Source organism: Amphibalanus amphitrite, unplaced genomic scaffold, assembly GCF_019059575.1.
Source record: "Amphibalanus amphitrite isolate SeventyFive unplaced genomic scaffold, NRLGWU_Aamphi_draft 000390F_arrow, whole genome shotgun sequence".
Lineage (NCBI taxonomy): Eukaryota > Metazoa > Arthropoda > Thecostraca > Balanomorpha > Balanidae > Amphibalanus > Amphibalanus amphitrite.
The window spans coordinates 61,407-79,498 of NW_024881884.1; the positions used below are offsets into that span (position 1 = coordinate 61,407).

At 45.8% G+C, this 18,092-nt stretch overlaps 1 long non-coding RNA gene across 2 annotated transcripts; it reads left to right on the plus strand.

Annotated features, from left to right (window-relative positions):
* Nucleotides 1–845: 845 nt before the first annotated feature.
* LOC122390294 lies at nt 846–18,064 on the plus strand. 2 transcript variants are annotated; one of them, XR_006258127.1, is made up of 3 exons: nt 846–1,007; nt 17,065–17,393; nt 17,921–18,064. It is a non-coding gene; the product is annotated as an uncharacterized LOC122390294 (long non-coding RNA). The 2 variants fall into 2 exon arrangements; XR_006258128.1 differs by having other exon boundaries at nt 17,924–18,064.
* The last annotated feature ends 28 nt before the right edge of the window (nt 18,065–18,092 follow it).

An 18,092-nucleotide genomic window follows, 5' to 3' on the forward strand; every position in this document is an offset into this window, starting at 1 on the left:
ACCTTGACCAAAACGTGACCTAAGCTGGCCCTAACGTCTGTCTGACCCACATAATCGCATTTGTCATGTAAAATGGACCATAAAACATGTATCACAATTCACATGGACACTTTCATATTGTGACCCCCCCCCCCAGTGACCTGACCTCTGTGACCTGACCTGGTATCAGTGACCTCAAATAGCAAAATATGTGTTTGTAGAACATTTCCTCATCGATTATTTTCAATGAAATGCATTTTACACGATTTTACAACGCATTTCTTGAAATGCCTGTAAACGGTGAAAATTCGACCTTTGACCTGACCTGTGACGTTATCGGTTTGACCGATGTCAATGAAATTGGGTCACAAGGTAGTTCCCCATTGGGGCTATCCAACACCCTTTACCGCTTGTCGCTATGTTGCGTGGTTCTCGAGATCTGAGGGGGGGGGGGGTTAAAATGGCCCCCCATCAGACCGCGTTGCTCGGCAGACCCCATCTGGGCGAGGGTTAATCAATCTCCCCCTCCCCAACCCCTGACCGGGCGAGGGATGAGATGTAGGTCCAAATCCTCCATTGTGTTGAGATATCCACTGAGATCATAGACCCGCCTCTTCCATCCCTGCACATGTCTGCTCGTCACTATGTTTTGTTTTGCCGAGTTGCATGAGTTGTCCCGGGGATTGGGGAAGGGAAGGGAAGGGAAGGGGTGGGGGGGGGGGACTGCACATCGACCGGCGGCCCGTGTTGTCCCTGTAACCCTGGTGACCCCCACTGACGTCATCAGGCCAGGACACCGCGCCGCCGACTCACTGAACACGATCGATTCTGCCGACACACCGACTCGCGGTGTTGATGTCCCGCGCAGTTCCGGGACCGGGACAAAGGCCGACGGAGGAGCCGGAGCCGCACGAGCTGCACTGCGTCCACCGGCCGGGTCAGTCGACAGAGCGGGTGGTCCAACAGTGTGTGGACGGTACTGAGCTCTGTCCACCGGAGCCGACCACGGCGGAGGCGGCGAATATCAGGTGAGCCGGGCCGACCTGTGTGTGTGTGGGGGTGGGGGGATCTGTGTGTCCCTGTGTCTGTTGTTGAGTGTGTTTTGTGCGTCTGTGTCTATAGTCAGACTATATGTGTTAATGTAACGGTGTGTATGTGATTCTGTGAGTCTGTGTGTGTCTTCTCTGTGTGCTAGGTACCCGTCTGAGTGTTTGGATGTGGGTGCTTACATGCATTAACGGGGAAGAGGGCATAAGGGGCGGAACGGGGGGGGGGGTGCACCGGGGAACCGTGTCCCCTTGATTTCGGCATTTTAACATAAGCCCTATGGGCGTTGCATGGAAAGAATGGGACCAAAAGTCGGCAATGCCCTCCCCCCCCCACCTTAATTGAAGGTGTTCCGCGCTACTGGGGGAGGGGGCAAATGTCCCGCAGTGGCTGCCAGTTGCCCCTGCAGTGAAGAGATTTTGCCCACCCTGTCGGAGTAAATATAATGCGCTTCAAATAAATATTTTCCAAGCTGTCAAACCCAATGTGAAAGTCAATCAATCCTATTTCCTTTTCATATTTTGTCGCTCGTGTTTACACTGCTCTTAGTCTAATATCGTAGAGAACATCCAGCGGCGTATCCACAATCCTGATGTTACCTTTACTTTAGAGGACCCAGTGGAAACTTTTTAACCCGCGCCCTGGTTGGGGGTGTTTTATGCCCCCCCCCGTTCCAGTCGTTTCGCACTATCTCCCAAATTAACCCTATTAGTGGCAGGCTCCTGGCTACCCCATATTAGTGGCAGGGGGGGGGGGCTGTTTACGACCCCCCTTGATATCTCGAGATCTAACGGGCCGATTTTCAAAATTCAAACGGCATTCGATTTCGCTCAACGAGATCTACATTTCTAAAAAAAATAAAATTAAAAAATGTCAATAGGGGGGTAGAGGGGGGTAAAAACGGGCAAATTGCAGATACATTTTAGACTGTTTATCACGGCCAGGTTTCTGAACCAATCTTAACGCAACTTTTGCCGATCGATAGAGAATGAACCAGGAATTCACATGGATCCTAAAAATATGCATTTTCAAAAATCATAGGCGGATACAGATCATTGAGATTGGGGGTACACAAAAAGTATAGTAAATAAGGTTTTTGTTGGTACTGTTTCTAAAAAGGGTGGCAATGGTCTTGTTATGTTACAATTTTCTCATGAGAGAACGACTAAAATTGTATTGGTCATGCATAGGCGGTGTCAGGGCACCTATGTTGGGAGGTAAAAAATAACTCCTTTTTTTGGACGCCTGGATCCGCCTATTATAGCAAAAACGTGTCAAAAGAGGATGCACAATAACTTTGTATATGTTATCACATGATACCTTTCATTCACTGTTCGTAAAACTGGTGCAGCATCGTCATCTTCGCCCAAATGACTCGCTTCACGAATAGGACCCCCAATTCCCAGTGCACTGGAGTCGCCCCTGGTAAAGTTATGAACTTGAAATTTTCAGGGAATGTGCCCAATTTAGTTTTAGGAAAAGTCAGAAAATTTCAGCATCGTAGCTTCAGCGGTTTCGGAGATATTCCCGAAAAAACCTGAGGGGTGGATAAAAACACCCCCCCCCCCCTGCCTTTAATAGGGTTAATGCGCCGATCGCCGCAAAAATTTCAGAACCCGGCCCTCTTGTAAATCGGTTTTACACCTCGTTACATTTTCTTCCACAGTCTATGATAGGTGGGCCGCAAATGACGTCAGAGTGACGTCACGTTCAGGCATTTCCGACCCAAAAGAGGTTTGATGGGAGAGCTGCCAAGCCCAAAGTTTTAAAGACAAAGAAAAATGTTGAAAAACAAAAAGATATAAAACGAGCAGCGCTACAAAACTGCTATCTTGTTTGTTATATATTTGTTTTGATTTTGAACCCCAAATTAAAAAAGTGACTTTTGAAATAATCCCCTAAAATGTAAAACAAAATAAAAAAACCGATCTTTTTGTTAACCCGCGCAAAAATTGAGCGTGAAACACATACAGGATGATTTTTTTTTACTTGTTAAAAAGTAATGGGGTCTTGTGGCATTAAAATACAAATATATATTGCAAAATTATATACCAGGATGACAAGCATGCTGGGACATTTTGATTTCATGCAGACACGATGTGAAGGAACGTCCATCGTGTATTTTACTTGTGCTTGAAGTTGCCCCCTCTCTCACCAACACGAATCAGCCCGCCTGAGCACGTGTTGAACAGCACCATGGACTCACATACTCATTAGGCGGACTGAGAAGGCTCCTATCACCCATTTTCAGCTCTGCCAGATATTTCCAATGTTTTCTTGTTATATCTGCCATAGCTGGGTCCAAAACTAGAAGTCTATGAAGGGCAGGTCGAGGATTTCGATACCGGCGGCCCTCGTGGTGTCTGATTCGTTGTTTTTCTTTCTCCCTGAAGACTGATTCTTCAGAGGCTGCACATACGCCAGATGAACCGTTTGAAGGTTATTTATGACTACAAGCTTGTTCGTGCATTATTTAACGTCTTTCTGGGGTGTCTGCTCGATGATCGCATGCTTCGAACTGCCTCAATGCTTCAAAATCATCGTTTTGTGCATTTCCTTACTGAACGGCGGTGGACCATGCGTGCCCGATTGGTGGGACATTTTCAGGCTCCATTGGGGCCGAGGCCTTCGGTTAAAAGGGACAAATTATGACACCATACAAAATGTCCCAGATTTATCTATCACGTGCATTGCTTTTTTGCACGCTATTTTTCGATTTAGGGACCACCATTGACATTTACTTTTTAACAGTTAAAAAAATCACCCTGTATTTTGCTATTTGAGGTCACTTATACCAGGTCAGGTAACAGAGGTCAGGTCACTGAGGATGACAATATGAAAGTGTCGTGTAATCCTTGTTTAACCCTCGCCCATATAGGGGGGGGGGGGTTGGTGCAACCCCCCCTGAGGTTTTTCTTAGCTACACGCCGAACCGTTTCAGATAGCCTGCTCAAATTTGCAGTACCCTTTGGGGCATCCTTTGCGCAACTTTTGGTATTTTTTTGTCAAGGTCATGTCAGGTCACGGAGTTATGACGTCATAAAGGGAACAACCTCCGGCCAGATTTACGCTAAATTGGAGATTGCTTCACATTGGTATAAATGCCGACTGACCTGACGCACTGATGGATTGTTTTAGAATCACAACTGGCTGATTTGACATTGGCACAATGTCCGTTGACATTTTGAAGTCACTTAACCCGCGCGGGGCTGGGGGGGGGGGGTAAATTTTACCCCCCCTCGCGAATTTTTGGAATATCTCAAAAACGGCGGCGCGCAGCGCCGCCAAACTTTCAGTACCTTTTCTTACATCAATTTGACACCTTCCCTGAAAATTTGAGCGAAATCCGTCGGAAAATTTTTGAGAAATTGACGTTTTAGTGACGTCATGTTCGCCATTTTCGCCTCAAAAACGGCAAAAGTTCAAACGCCGCTAACATCTTCATTTTTAAAGGAATCAAGACGTAACAAAAAAGGTTATACGTAATTTTACTTTGTCTATCAAATGGCTATCTCGGTTTTTTGAAAATTTTGGATTTTGGCCTAAATTTTTTCAAAAAACTGATTTTTTTGGGAAAATCATTGTAAAATCCAAAATTTTGAGTCTATCGAAAAAACCGGAATATATGTCAGAGAAGTGGTCTATGTGCACCTACATACCAAATTTTAGAAGAATCGGTTCAAAAATGTGGGAGTTATTCAAAATTTTATGACGTCACGACACACAAATTTTTTGAAAAATGACTTTTTTGGAAGTTCTAGACCTCGTACGGAAACAAAAATAGCACCATTCGATTCGCCGTGAAAAACTGCATCAGATAGACACCTTTTTAGGCCTTAACAACCAACTTCAAAATTTGACCTCACTTGACCTGACCTTGACCTGACCTCGACCTGAAATTCATCCAGAGGTGGTCCATATCACTTATTGAGTGTGCCTATTGAATTCTATGAGTAAAATGACCCATAAAACATGTGTCGCACATGTCCTTTTCTATATTTTGTTTTTTGGTGACCTGACCTGACCTGACCTGACCTGACCTTGACCTTGACCTCTGAATGATATTGTATGCAACTAATATTGTCTTGGTAGCCTAAGAACACGTTTTGGGCGATCAGTCTCAGTCCATGACTCCATTCTTCGGCAACTACGGTGCAAGGCCGATACTGTAGAAACTTGCAATTTGTACCCTTGACCTGACCTTGACCTTGACCTCAAACTTTAAGTTAAGTACATGTTTTTAGTAGTTCGTGATGAGAGCTTTCGATTGGCGTTTGAATTTTCCAAATCGGACCATTAGTTCGGGAGATAACAGGGGGGTAAAATTTACCCCCCCCCCAGCCCCGCGTGTTCGGCTGGAGACCCCAGCCCCGCGCGGGTTAAGGTCAAGGTAACGTCAGTGACCTCGGTTGACCTGTAATGACTTCTTGCACTTGTATGCCATTTCGGGGTATTTTGATGCCCTGAATTCGAATTTGCTATCCATTTCAGGCATCGTCGGTTGTTTCTTGTAGTTCATTTTGGGTCAGGGTCAGGTCAGTGACGTCACACGCCTGACGTGATCCAATGCAAAAATGACCTTGCAGACTTCCGATGCTCCCAACGCATCATTTTTAGAGTTATGACATCGAAATACACACCAAACGATAGAGAATTGATCAAGGATCACGATAGTGAAGGTTTCAAGTCGATATCTCTTACCGTTTTGCCGCAATCGGCGCGGAAATCTGAAAAAGTTAGATTTTTTTTCGAAAATTTGACCTTTTACCGGTCATAAGTAGGTCAAATATTGACCTACTATGCATTTCAGACCCCATGAGACCCTGTTTTTCGGCGATAATTTCTTCAATTTTTGTCCAATTCGCTTGGAATTTTGGCAGACGATGTTTCAGCTCAAGCGCCAATTTTTGTCAATATGGTCTCTTAACAAAATATCAAACTTTAGAGCACTTGTCGTTGGCTCGTAATGTTAATCAGTTTTTGCACCCGGATAGAGGCTCGCTCGCTACCGCACCGGATTGGATAGGAGCGCTGGCCAATCACGTTACGCCGTGCTCAACTTGACTCCGCCCACTGGCCGTGACCGCGATGGGTCTATGCTATGCCGCTTCAGTCGGTGTCAGCACCGCGGAGAGGTCGCAGCGGGACCACATACTGGAGACATGTGAAACTGGCAAAGTTGTTTCGGGACGAAAGCCAAAAAATATCCGTTCGAGGGCATTTGATGTCCTCTTTTCCGAATTTTCAGAATGATCAGAATCAAGGTAGGATCTATTGGAACGGAACCGGCCGTAGAAGGAAAGATAGATAACTCTTGGGCTCTGAACATTTATTTAAGCCGGAGTTGCACCTATCTCATCGTCAGGTTGGGTCAGGTCACTAGACACTACGCGATTACCTATAAGATCATGCGTAAGCCTCTGCATGACCCAAAAATATTGATACCTATATTTGGCAGCGTCAATAAATGTTTTTGAGGAAGGCGCAGAAAGCAACAAAGTAGGATGAAGAGTTTCGGACACGGCCGATTGCCTGGGGCATTGCTCCAGCGAGACGACCGTATTCGGGATTCGTGAAGCGGTGCGGGGCGCCGGGTGGGGCAGAAGCGTTATGTGTCGTATGGTAGAATGTCATGTGTGTGTTATATTGTTTGCACATAAAGAAGTAGGAATGTGGCAGGCGGACGTTGTGCACTTCACGAGAGCGATCGTCAGGGAACACGTATCTTTTTGTAAAACTTATGTAACAGTAGGTACAGGGACCCGCAGTTGCTTCTGTACACACTAGTATTTCAGCGTATTCTTTGCCTGTGACACCGTTGGAGGCGAATTGGGAAATTATTGTGTGCTTATTAAAACCACCATCTGAAGGGCTTTAAAATGATGTGCTGCTCTCCTAATTCAGTGAACTTTTAATGGCTATATCAGCAAAACATTGTTTTCAGCGCTTTTTCCTGCCCCATTCCTTCTGAAACCTGGAACCGCTTATTCCATTTACTCCTGCCATCTGACGATGGTCGTGCTGACTACTAGTTCCGGCGCTAGTTACTGCTCCAGTTTTGCACCCGGCACAAACTCAGGCGGCACCGGGCCGTGGCTCGACCAGGGGAGGGTCGGACCGAGCCGACTGCCTGGGGCGCGGTTAGATCGGACGCCCTGCTGGGGAAGGGGACGGGAGTGAGGGGGAGGGGAGGAGGTGGTCACGTGGTCCGTCCAAGCTCGCAGACGGCCTGTCCTGCGCCCAGCCATGTTCCGTGATCCAAAATGGCACGAGAGCTGTGGAATGCCTGGAGGAGACGCTTCGAAAGCGAACTTCAGCAGCACTAATTTACCATATTCTGTGGAGATAAATGAATATTATCTTAATGCAGAAAAAAATGTATGCCCAAGCTGTATAGGCTGTATCTTTTTAAAAGTTGTAAATAGGATTATTCTTAGGGACAATTATAGGTTTCGTATACACAGTGAATTGTGTTACATTGAGCCGTTTCGCTGTTACGGTTACTAACTGAAGAGTTATCCTTTTTTCTCACAGGGAATGACAATACAATAACAATACGAATAAAACCAGACGTTTCGCACAAAAAAGTGCCTCCGTCAGTGGCAAGAAATAAGTAATTAGGCATACATGTTTTCTTTCGCTAAAATCGATGAAGTAGTTATCTTTATTTTTTAAATCTTTTTAGCAGTCTTTTAAGCGCATCATGGAAGCTTATAAACATTTGTGTATTTTATCGGCAACCCGGCTGGCCAGACCGAGACGGTGCCGCATATAGTTCTCATCGATGTTAAACCTATACACTTATTTTTCTCCAATATTGTCATTGTCCGTGAGAAAAACATACTCTTATGGACTGGTCTCAGTTCATGTAGAAATTGTTGCATATTCATCAACACAGATAAAATGAATATTAGCCCTCACCACACATATAAGTAGATGTAAGTAGACCGCGCCCCCTGTTTTTCACCAATAAATCGCGGCAAAGCGAAGGATTGCGACGATTCTTTGGTGCCCTGGAGTTAATCAATTTTACAACTTTCCAGAAAATTAAATAGCCCTTATTATTTGTCCATCTTGTCTGAGAATTTTAAATCTTTGAACCAAATTACCTTTAACCCTCGCCCGTAAACGGTGTTTTGCCACCTTCGCCCATGCAGGTTGGTGCGACCCCCCCCCTGGCGTTTGAAAATGGAGCGTCGTAGAGCTTAGCGGAAAAGACCAACGGATTGCTCTCAACGAGATCTCGCGATTGGTGGTATATTTTTTGGTCCTAGGTCAACATTTGACCTACTTATGACCGGTCAAAGGTCAAATTTTCGGAAAAATCTAACTTTTTCAGATTTCCGCGCCGATTGCGGCAAAACGGTAAGAGGTATCGACTTGAAACTTTCACTATCGTGATTCTTGATCAATTCTCTATCGTTTGGTGTGTATTTCGATGTCATAACTCTAAAAATGATGCGTTGGGAGCATCCAGTAACCTAGGATCTCAGCATTGACCGGGACATAAAAATAATTGGCTTTCTCTCGTTAGCGATGACCAGGACCCTCAAATCATCGGATTTCTCTCGTCACGAGCAGCTCGCTCTTTTTTATTTTTCAGCGAAGCTCTGGCTATTTTTATCAAGGGCCGAATGGCTGAGGGTTTCTACGCCCCTCCGCTACATGTAAGACGCTGAAAAGAAATGCCTAAGTGGGTGAGGGTTAAATATCGATTGGTTTTTAAGTGCCGAAGCCCGAAACACTTTAATTTACTTCGATAGCAGTTTTTAAGACCAACGAGCTCAAATACTATAACTTCTTGAACAATGTAAGCACCACATAAAATGAATCGTAAGAGAATTGCGGCTCAAGATTAAGGAGCTATGAGACACTTAATAAAAAACGGCATAGATTAGAAACTGCACCTAACTTGCACTGAATTTTAAACCTTTTCGTTGCAGACTGGTAGATTAAATTTTAGGATTGATTTCAGCTGATGCTCAAATGGAGCTATTCATTCGTTCATTCATGCGACCATCCAATTCCATTCATAAAAGAAGCCAGTGACAAAATTGTTCATTTTAGATAAGTGTGAAATATACAAACTCAATAAAAGTTTAATGATACGGCAAATTTCACAGCTTTTATAATGAACAGACAAAAACTTTAACAAATCAAAGTTGAGAGCCCCAAATAGGGGAGAGTGAGGTAAGATGAGCCAAGGGGCAATTTTAGCCACCCCATGTTTCTCAGCTCCTATGGCGCTAATTGACTTGAGCTTCCATGTGCCGTTTGCTTACGATGTTCACGTCTTTCACGTCTTTCACGTGAGACGGCAACGTTCTCGCGCTCAGCCCCGGTAACATGTGCAGTATCACCCCTAATAACTAAGACATGTTTTGCCTTTAAAATGAGATGGTTGTTATCTGTGGTGCATGGTTATTTTCCTTAGCAGGTGTCAGCCATTAATCGAAAATGACCACGGGTGGGGTAAGATGAGCCATTTTCACCTGGGGTAAGATGAGCCAGATAAGCCATTGTTGTCTCCGCTGTCGAAAACCAAACTGAGCTGCGCTTGTTTCTGCTGAATAAAAATGGTAGGAAATTGTTTTTTCTTTGTTGATTACACAAGTTGTAAGTGATTTGCAGATTATCTGAAGGATAATATGATTTCTTCCTTGATAGAAAACTTGACGAGTTATTGGGAGGCTTTAAACAGTTACTTTTTGATGGAGGAAAAAACGTTGCCATAAGTATGTATGCCATGGAGTAAATAAAAGAGCCCACTCTTCGCCGCGCCCGGGAAAAGAAGAGGTTCGCTTTTTCTATCCATGCTCAACTTTCCCCACGACGTGTCTCAACTTACCCCGCCCATGGGGTAAGATGAGCAACGTGCAAGATGATTTTTGACGCAGCCTTTCAGTACAAAAATAAGCGGTATGAAACATTTCTGGCCACCATTACATGCGCAAATGACCAAAAGTCCTTCCAAAAGTCCGTCCAACCCGTAAACGCAGAAAAATGATCAGTAAGTTAGCCTGTAGCTTACGAAAAAAACGGCTCAACTTACCTCATTCTCCCCTACGTGACACAATTGAGGGCATTTTTTTAGGCCATCACAGTATTTGTCAACAATTGTTGTTTAGGGGACTGGGGAGGGTGGTTACTTGCTCATTAATCGCCCCCGCCCCCCCCCCCCCAAAAAGGAAAGAAAACGAAACCGATCATCCGCGAAAAGAACTATTGAGCTCGAACCACGGTGACGAATCGATTTATAGGTATGCAGGATGACTAACGATGCCACTTGTTGACGATAGCACGTCAACTCTGTGGTATCACTATTTGACATTTTGCAACAAACGTATACTATTTGGCGCGACTAGCCTCATAAATGTTCTGAAACTAAAACCGTTTCTTCGCAATTAACTTGGACGACGTCATCCCAGCTTATGCACGACCAAAAAAAGATATCGCTTCAGGATCACTGGCCCGAATTCCAATGCTTAAAGTTTACTCAAAGCCGGTGTGGCTGAGGCACTCTTCGCTACATCTCGTGACGGCCACCATTGTGTTGCATTTTTCGGTAAGCTATAAGTTAATAAGGAAAGGATTGGTGAGTGGGTTGAAAACAGCCCTCACCCTCCACCCCCCTTCTTCTGGAAACATAAGTAAACGAAAGATCTGGCGATGGTTTATCCACTCTCCTCTGCCGCCGCGCTGCAAGGCCTCGATTCGATCGGTATGTGGCTTCCTGAGCGGTCCTCCCCGGAGGCAAGGTGAAAGGTCATGGCCTGTATCATAAATTTATACGTTGCTGAATATGTTTTATAGTTCTTCCAAGGCCTTGGACACCGTTTTATTATATCGGATAAGCATTGCACTTTCTTGTCAATCAATACATCTAAAGAAAACTTGATCATAATCTTATACTGCGGCAATTGTAGTTCTGCTTACGGTTGCCTCTTTATGATACGGGCCACCACCACCTCCACTGCGCTGGAGCTCTGGCGTTCTACCCCTCCCCGCTACGGACCGGCCCTCGGGCTAGGTGTGTTAGTACTGAGCGTAAACCTGTAGTAGTCACGTGACTTTCATTCACGTAGCGGGAACGGAAGCTATAGGCGATACCAAGGACGGGCTCTGGGGAGGCAACCGGCGCGGAAAAATAGCACGATTGTAGTTTTGGAAGAATATCTGTTGCGGTAAGAGGAATTATACAAAACAAACGTCCTAGGAGCAAACATGTGTTATTCCTCCATACTTTGCGCTACATTTCATTTCTCCAATGGCCAGCACTTAGCAAATAATAGCGCAATTCTAAATTGGTAATATATGTGTACAGTAGCAACTGCGGGTCCCTGTACCTATACGTCCTCAATGGTGAGGTAACTATCTCTAGGCTTTTACTTTTCATGTTTGCATTTCAACACACAAGATATGGGGGTAAACTTAGTCCGGCGACCTCCTCAACCTAAGTCGATGATAAAATGGATTGGTCCTGAAGGCGTTCAATGCTTATGCTGCACCGGGATGATATAAATCGATCATGCCGGCATACATTCCTAATCAAATTTAATATATCAAACACATAAACTGCATCCTATTAATGGTGATTCTATTTTGCAATTTGGACGTAGTCTGACGCGATACATAATTTTACGCAAGCATTTGAAATAAACAGCGTCTTTTTTATGGTTTTTCACAAGCCCCGAATCTTGTTTGGAAATAGATATTTTTTGTGACTGAACAAGGTGTACGAACATTTGTGATAAATACAGAGTCGAGGGCTTCAGCTAGCACGTTACTTATGCGCGCTATTTAGCTCATTCGATGAAATTACGGCTGCACCGACAACTGCACGGCAGCTACGTTCCATGCGAGCCGCCCCGGTGCGACAGCTACTGCCCCGCCCGCTCCACGCAGCCGACTGACCGGCCAAGGTCACCGCCCCGTCCGCCGGGAGGGCGGAGCTTAATGGTCACGTGTTTGTGACGTCACGCCTACGTACGGATAGCCTCTACTCCACTGACGGATTTACGGAGCCGATTTTAACATAACGAGGCAACGACAAGTGCTCTAAATTTTGATATTTTGTTAAAAGACCATACTGACAAAAATTGGCGCTTGAGCTGAAACATCGTCTGCCAAAACTTCAAGCTAATTGGACAAAAATTGAAGAAATTATCGCCGAAAAACAGGGTCTCATGGGGTCTGAAATGCATAGTAGGACCAAAACAAAATATACCACCCAAGGCCCTATATACCAGGTAGGGTCGTCCGGCGATTCTACCTTTTCGTGACGTCAGCTCGTGACGTCATTTGGAGTCAAGTCTCGAAGCCCCGTTCAATCCCCATGTAAATGAGCGATTTTCGAAGCACTGTAGAATGAAGTCTGCACAAGATATATCAAACCTTCTTACATCTTATCTGAAAGAGCAGACAATTTTCTGCAAGTTATCTATTACGTGTTTTTTGCTAAATCTTTTGCTTTTTTCACAAAAGCGTAAAATGTCCCCCCATGTCTCCGCAACCTCCCTGCCGCCGGCCGCCGCGCGGTCGCGGTAGTGTAGTGGTTAGCGTGCCCGCGCAGTATTCCAAAGGTCTCGAGTTCGAATCTATGCGGTGCGGAACTTAAATTGCAATTCCAAGCTGAATATACGCACATCCATAATAAATTATTATTCGTATAGCTAAACTGTCACCAAGCTATCCATATAAATTGACTTCAACCAAAATATCGGCAAGATTCTATTAAAATATAAATTCAAATATGGCGGCTTGAACTGCCGCGTGCGTTCGGCTCCGCCCATAGCTCCGCCCACAAGCGTGACGTCATTCGTGTTAGTGGACACACGCGGAGATAGGGGACGACATGGGCCTGCCATACCACCAATCGCGAGATCTCGTTGAAAGCAATCCGTTGGTCTTTTCCGCTAAGCTCTACGACGCTTCGTTTTCAAACGCCAGGGGGGCGCACCAAACCCCCCCCCCCCCCCTGCATCGGCGAAGGTGGCAAAACAGCGTTTACGGGCGAGGGTTAACACGCGCCCTGCTGGGGGGGGGGGTGTTTGAACACCCCCCCCCCTTGTGGTTTTTCGCGAATATCTCAAAAACGGCGGCGCGGAGCGACGCCGTTTTTGGTACACCTTATCATACATCAATTCTACACATGTTATGAAAATTTCAGACCAAGGTCATTCAAGGTCAGGTCACCAGGTCACTTGAAGTGACCTCACCTCATAAAAACTTTCAATGTTTGTCATAGCTACACCGAGTGACTGATCGCTTTGAAACTTTCAGCGATTGCTAAGAGCAATAGCATGTACAAAATGTATATCTCAGAATTTTGATATCTATGACCTAAGGTCAGGTCAATTTTGCGACCTCCCCATTATAAGTCAATGGGAGAAAATTTAAATGCGCCTCTTTTGGACGAAAGACATTATAAACACTCCCAAACACCGAATTACAAGTGGTTTAGACACACTGAACATGAAAATGGTGTCCGTGACCCTTGTTTATGCCCTGAGGTCATCTTAGGTCACGAATGGTATCTAACAGTTTTTCGCAAATAACTTTTGATAGAGGCATGCTAGAGCGATGAAAACGCCTTAGATGTGTTCAGCTCGACGATACGGATCGACTGATATGCAACATGACCCTTTCCGGTCAGGTCATGACCTTGACCTGAGGTCAAATTTTCAAGTTGACCTTTCAAGGTCAAGTTATAGTTCATTCGATGCGTCTTGACGAGAGGAACACGATGCCGGTAAAAGTAAGCTCGTACAAGGCTTGGGTCAAAAGTTATTGCAGAAAAACTGTTTTCGAAAAAATCGGCTATTTTTGCAGTTTTTGCCCCCTGCAGGCAAAACCGTTGACGTTAGGTCAAATCTGAGAGAATTACTCAAAAGGGCGTTAATAGGGCTATCGAATGCGCTTTTCCGCGGCGCTGTAGCTCTATTGGTTCCCGAGTTATGCGTTGGCTTCTTGGAAATTTTCGACATTCGACCTAGAAATCGGCGAAATTTTGCCTTCAATGACCTCTGGTGACCTGACCTTTGACCTAACCAAAAAATTGACCGAAGTGATTTCGTCATTATTTTTGACGCTCTTTCGAACGCCGCCTTCTGCGTATCGCTACGTGGCCCAGGAGCCGAGTTACAAGGGGGGGTGTTCAAACACCCCCCCCAGCAGGGCGTGGAAATCCAGGACCCCCAGCCGGGCGCGGGTTAAAGTACCCGGCGGCCGCTGGGCCTCCGCGCCACCCGCCGGCCGCTGGGGGGGGGGGGGCATATAGTTGCCCCCCTTTACTTCTGCGACGATATCGTCGCAACGCGAAGAGATAATGAAGCGAAACTTTGCACATATCTTCCTGAATACATAGCCGAGGTTGTGTCCAAATTTAATGTCGATTTCATCTGAAATGACGTCACAGTGACGTCATAAGTGAAATTATAGATTTGCGACTCTCCAGTTTCCTCACAATATATCAGATATATGGGACCGTATATAAAGGGCCGATTATTGGTCAGGAACTAGATGGAAGTGTATTTAGGTGTTTCAGGATGACAGCAGGTGCTGTCTAGTTCATTTACAGTTAAGTTTCATGCTCAGCGACATCAGAAACGGTCCGTATAGGAAAACGACAATATTTTATGACGTCACTCTGACGCCATCTTAAGTGCTACAACCACCAAATTTTGCTCAAACATTGCCTAGGTATTCATTTGAAGCTACCTTGAGTTTCACGTTCGTAGCTTATCAGGTTTCCGAGATATTTTGCAAAACGTAAAGGGGGGGGCAACTTTATGCCCCCCAGCGGCTCGTGGGTTAAACATGCATAAGGGCTACAGTCTGACCGTCGAGGACCTCGAGGTGGCCTCTGATGGCCCAACGCCAGCCTCTGAGGGCCCAGCGCCAACCTTAGAAATCAGAAGACAGAGGGCCCCACGTTAACCCGTGCCCCGTAGGGCTACCGGGGGACCCTACCACCCGTAGGGGGGGGGGGGCGTTTCGGCCCCCCCCCCCCCTACGATCTCGGAAAGTTACCGGCCGATTTTCAAAATTCAAACGGCGTTCGATAGCCCCACCCGGGAACTACCTTGTGACCAAATTTCATTGACCTAGGTCAAACCGATGACGTCACAGGTCAGGTCAAAGGTCAGATTTTCACCGTTCACAGGCAATTCAAGAAATGTGCTGTGAAAGCGAGTAAATTGGTAATTTATTGAAAACCATCGATGGTACATTGTTCTTCAAACACATACTTTGCTATCTGAGGTCACTGATACCAGGTCAGGTCACAGCGAGGTCAGGTCACCGGGGGTCACAATATGAATGTGTCGTGTGATACATGTTTTATGGTCCATTTTACATGACAAATGCGATTATGTGGGTTAGGCAGCCTTTGGGGCCAGCCTAGGTCACGTTTTGGTGAAGGTCAGGTCAAGGTCAGGTCAAATTAGGTCAAATTTCAAAGATGATATTTTTGCATAAAATGGGTATTGATTCGATGCAGCTCGTCACGGGGAGTCTAATGGTGGTCTTCGTTTTGCTCTACGAGTTCTAGAATTGCCAAAAATTGAGTTTGAAAATTTGACGTCATCATTTTTGAACAGTTTTTTCGCTATAACTTGGCCAAAAAAACGAGGTATCGATCTGAAATTTGGAATGTAGATAGAAGACGGTAGGCACTATCACATATATTCCGTTTTTTTGAAACTCAAAAAACTTTTTGGATTTTTTGGCGAATATATCCAAAAAAGTGTTTTTTTTTATTTTTGGGGGTCAAAACTCAAAAATTTCAAAAATTCGAGATAGCAGTTTTGTAGCCCTGTTAATTCTACACCTTTTGTGTCTTGATCATTTTTCTGTATCTTTAAAGCTGTAGTCCTGACAGGTCTTCTCGCGAAGGTCTTTTTTCGGTCGAAAATGACAGAACATGACGTCACTCTGACGTCATTTGTGGCCAACCTATCATAGCCTCTAGTAAAATTTTTGGTCACAATGTGTAAAATTGATGCCCGGAGGGGTCCTGAAAGTTTGGTGGCAATATCTCCAGCCGTTTAGGAGGTATCGACCGAAAAGGACAGGGGGGGGCGTTTCGGCCCCCCCTACGGGGCGCGGGTTAACCTAAGAGGGCCTACATTGTCCTTAGCCCCAAGCTGGCCTGTTCTCAGTGGGCCCCAATCTGGCCTCAGAAGACCCCACGCCGCTGGTCTTAGAGGAACCCACGCTGCCCTTATATTGCCCCACGCTCGTCTAAAACGGCTACGCACTGACTTCTTTGGGCCCCACGAAGGCCCCAAAGCGTACTCTAAATGACCATGCTAGCCTCCGACGGCTCGACTTCGGCTTCTGAGGGCCCTACGCTGGCCTCCAAACCTTTGATAGAAGTTTGTTTAGACATGTTTACGGATGCTTAAATGATTAGGCAGGATTTTGGTATACCTTTACCTACGGTATATGGTATGTATGTTAGGTGTGGTGTAAAGGTCCGCTTATACGGTGTATATTAGGTGGTATCTGACATTGTGGAGTCGGGTTTGTCCCCCTTCCCCCAGTCGAAATTCCTTAGCCGAGGTCCTGCTGTGTGACTGTGTCAGTCCTGCTGTGTGACTGTCTGTATCCTACATCCTATCCATCCTAAACACCCTATACATCTGGTGTTTCTAAGTGCATTAGGAGGTAACCGCCAGAGGTCGTACCAGCCCCTCTACCCTCACCGTCCGCATTATGAAAAAGGCCCGGCCAAGGGTAAACATACGTACTAATAACGTTTCTTTATTATCTCATTTTTTTTTGCGAAAAACTAATAACGATAGAAAGTTTCTATATTGGTTACCTGTTTGCGTGCCTGCCAAGCTTGTTTGTCCGGTATGCAGCAATGCGGGTTACATGACAAAACATGTCGTAATACGTAATGACATGTCGTTTTGTGACGTGATTAGACACGACGCTGCACGACATGTCGTAATGCGTACGACGTAACACTACGTACTATGTCACCTTTGTATGATTAGTAGAAACGTAAAAAACTGTAATTCTGTGTTCCAGATGGAGATGACAGATGTGCGTGAAGACCTGGTCGCCCTTCGCCGGGAGGTGTCCGCCCTTCGTGAAGTGGTGGCTGCCCTTCGTGAAGAGATGTCCGCCCTTCGGGAAGTGGTGGTCCCCCTTCGTGAAAAGGTGACCATTCTGAATGAGGTAGTGGCGAAGGACCATTCGGACACGGAGAAGCTCAAGGGGGAGAACGCCGCACTTCACGGTGCGGTGGTCTGCCTGGAGCAGGCAGTTATCGAGGAGCGGACCACTCGCCAGACCGTGGTGGAGGATCTGCGGCAGGAGGTCCGCCGGCGAGCGGCGCCATCCGGCCGTCCCCAGGGGTGAGACTGGGAGGCAGCAGGGGTGGCTGTGGGGGCTGATAGATTTCGGAGAGCTGTCATGGTGATAAGTAAACTTTCTTTGTAGAAGGTGTAAGAAATAAACCACCACTAGGTCTTTGAAGGTCGAGTAGCTTGTAATTGTAATTTCCGCCCAATTAAAGACACATGCCTTGAATTCGTGCCATCTCTTGCAAGTCAGCCGTCTAGTCTCGATCATATTGTTCCAGTTTTCGACAGCCGTCCTGCATAAAGTTGGCCAGTTCGGGACATCAATCTCGCACGTATTTACATGTCTTCATCGGCAATCGTGTCACAAAATCTAATCGGTCGTATCAAATCGTTCACAGTCGTATCAAATCAACTCTTAACGATTTAATACAGCCGAGTAGATTTGACGACATACCATTACTGACGACGATGGTATAGAAATGTTGGTAGGTATATCGAAATATCGAATGAGCCGACAATAAATGCGGAATTGTTAGGTATGCCTGTTTAGTGGATTTATAGACTTTTTTTCTTTTCAGTAGAGCTAGAAAAATGGCCAATGACGTCACGGTACAGACGGAGCCCCAGTCATCGGCAGTCAGTGACGTCATAGTACAGACGGAGCCCCAGCCATCGGCACACAGTGACGTCATAGTACAGACGGAGCCCCAGTCATCGGCAGTCAGTGACGTCACGGTACAGACTGAGCCC